This window comes from Plectropomus leopardus, chromosome 12 (assembly GCF_008729295.1).
Source record: "Plectropomus leopardus isolate mb chromosome 12, YSFRI_Pleo_2.0, whole genome shotgun sequence".
NCBI lineage: Eukaryota > Metazoa > Chordata > Actinopteri > Perciformes > Serranidae > Plectropomus > Plectropomus leopardus.
The window spans coordinates 6,929,001-6,932,394 of NC_056474.1; positions in this window are offsets into that span (position 1 = coordinate 6,929,001).

The following is a 3,394-nucleotide window of genomic DNA, read 5'->3' on the forward strand; positions in this document are numbered from 1 at the left end:
CATATTTATGCAGCACCTTTTATAATTCAGTTAGTCCAGAAGCTCTGACCACTGTGTTGAAGATGATCCTTTTCTTCCATTTGGCAACAAAAACAGTTTTTGTTAAGCTGATAGGTTTTTTTTTTCCAGAGTATAAATCTCTCTTTTAATTTCTAACCATTTTTCTATAGTAGGGGGCTAAATTTGACCAAATACGCTGCAATGAAAGAAACAATGATCCAAAAAAATTTGTGAGACATTAGTGAAAAAGTACAAGAAAATTACCTGAAAATAAGTATGATAATTATAAACAGTTTTTTTTTCTTTCTTTTCCCAAAACAGTTTTTTTTTTCCCATGTTTTCTCATTTGTTTGGGGTTTAAAGGTTTAAATATTTGTGATGCGTGTCTGAAAGAAGCACAAGAAAAGTGATGTCGCCCCAGGTTTCAAAGGGTTAAGCGCTTACAGTTACCTATGTCTGTTAATTTTTAAAAACAAATCATCTTGATTTTCTTTTCCCCTCGAATTTACAAACTTTCAAGAATTACAAGGGTTCTGTGGGAAGTCTGGATAAAGAACAATAACTAAAAGCATAAATCCAAAAACAACAAAAAAAAATTAATAAGACTCTCAACACATTGAAGTGCAGCCTATAAAATGTGCATGTTTGCCAGTATATACGCTGGTAAATCAAAAGCATTTATAAAACTGCATATATTAAATGCTATGTGCAGTAATCAGAGTATCATCTGTAACTGATTACATCGCTGATTGCAGACTGTAGGAGCTTTAGCACAATGATGCCACCTGCTGGGCAACAATGAAATGGCGGCTACAGACTGTGTGACGTCAAACTATTTTTTTTTTTTTTTTTTTGCACTTTTAAGTCAAATCTGTTTGTGCACAGTGTTGAATATACACTCATTATAATGTTAAAACCTGATGTGAAAAACAAATAAGCTTTCAGGGTAAATTGTTTCAACATTATCATGTAAAGGGCGTAAAGATGAAGAATAATCACGACTATAAGTGTTACTTGTACATACCTGTCTCCCATAAAGACACAGGAAGTTGTATGTGCAATTACAGAAAGGTTTCATTTTAAAACGATGCCTGCATGTAAACTAACTCTTTGAAACCTAGATCCACTTCACTTTTTTCACTTCACTTCAAGTATTTAAACCTTTGAACCATGAGCAAATTGGCTTGAAAACATGGAGGAAAAAAGGCAATGAGCAACTTCCATATGTCGCAAAAATTAGATTTAAAATTTTTTTTTGTTATTATTATTATTTTTAAAAAGCTTGGGAAAAAATGTCAAAAAAAAAAAACTTTATTTCCACATCTCAGTCTGCCGGGACATCATTAAACACAACCTGAATTGAAGTAAGTACCTGATATGCAACTGAATGACTATACTGCTCCATATTTATTCAGTCATCAAACAAAAAAATCTAAGTAAAGGAGAAACAAAACATCAGCACAAAGTCCACTGTGTAGCTGTTTGAATCTTTGAACTGTAGTACATAATCTTTCCCAGCAGATGGAGTCACCCAATTGTTAGAAAATTACAGATGTCCAAAAATCCACTTCTAATAGCCTCTTAAGGACCTCTCATCCATGTTGATTTAAAAATTTTGGAAAAAGTGAATGACAAAATATTTCAAGTGAAACAGGTAAAAGGTCAAAGTCTTTGCTTTACAAAATTAGAGACCTTACAGGGTTCCCACAGTCATGGAAAACCTGAAAAAGTCATTTTTTTTCACTATCACATTTTCCTAAAATTTCAATTTTGAGCAAGCAGCACAAGTGTATGGGTCCTTGAAAAGTCATGGAAAGTTTTTTTTAATTTCATCCATGAAAGTGGGTGGGAGCCCTGACCATAACTTGATGCAGAAAAGGCACAAACTGGTTAATAAACCCTTTAACAGTCACAAGAAATGCCTTTTGTAAAAAAAAAAAAAAAAGTGCAATGAAATCTTTGTAATGAAATCTATAAAGAAAAAAAAAGTCAATTTATTTTTTTTTAGAAAAAAAGTCAATTTTTTAATAAAACGCATTTATAGAAATAGTTTAAAACTGAATAGCAAAAAAAAAATGTCCTCCCATGTGGTTTTTTTTTTTTTTTTTCCCATGTTTTTTTTTTTTTTTTTTTTTTTTTTTTTTTTTTTGGCCACAATAATACAACTTTTTTTTTAGGTTTTTTTTTTTTTTCCCTTTTTTTGGGTTATATAATTAGAAATATATATACAGACCCTGAGTAAACAAGCAGGCGCAGACATACAAACAAGACAAATACAGAAAAAGAAGGCAAATATTTTTATATGTATTTTTTTATTTATATATATATATATATATATATATATATATATAAGCGATAATGAAAGCATATATATAATTTAAAGAAAAAAGTATTCATTTAAAAAAGGGGATGGTGATAGTAAGATTATTGCTTATATAGGCTAGTAGGGGGTCCCAAGTCTTGAGGAAAATAAATATTTCACCATAAACATTTTCTGAAACCTTCATACTTTCAACTATCATTTCCCCAAATTTTGCACAGATTTTGAAGCATTTGATTATCTCAGATGGTGTAGCTTTTGAACGTGGAAAACATTTTTATAACATTTGGCTCCACCACTGGTGTCCTGCCTGCTTTTACTGCAGCTGCCTGCATGAAAAAAAGCTTTATTTGTGCAAAAATAAAAAGCACCTCCGTTTTCACACAAACTGGTTTCCACCCTGCTGGACTGGGTGTCATCACGGTTTAAAGTATTTTTTAAAAATATCAATGCAGCAGCACAGCAGAGCATGCAGGGCTATTGTGCAGAAACATGAGAAACTTGAATGATGTCTGCAGTGAAGACAGTGAGGACGCTGACAGTATGGAGCCAGATCAGGCTCAGAAGTATTGATCGTTTACCAAAAGTAGTGTAAGTGAAAAAATAAAAAGTGAAGTGGAAAAATAAGATTTGAACCTGTAAAAAAAAAAAAAAAAAGGTACCTGAAAGTCTTGAATTTCGAAATTGAACTTTGAAAAATCCCAGAATGCATGAAAAAAATCTGTTCAAAAACGTAACTTTGATTCTGTTTTTTTAATACTTTTGAATAAATTATTTATTACAGTTTGAACAGATTTTTTCCATGCATTCTGGGATTTCTCAAAGTTTATAATTTCGAAATTCAAGACTTTCAGGTACCTTTTTTTTTTTTTTTTTTACAGGTTCAAATCTTATTTTTCCACTTCACTTTTTATTTTTTCACTTACACTACTTTTGGTAAACGATCAATACTCCTGAGCCTGATCTGGCTCCATACTGTCAGTGGGTGGACAAAGTGGACACGCGGAATGTGTAGCGCTGAAACGGTTCCCACAATGCTTAGAGACGGAAGGAGGCTGGGATTTCTTCTTCAAC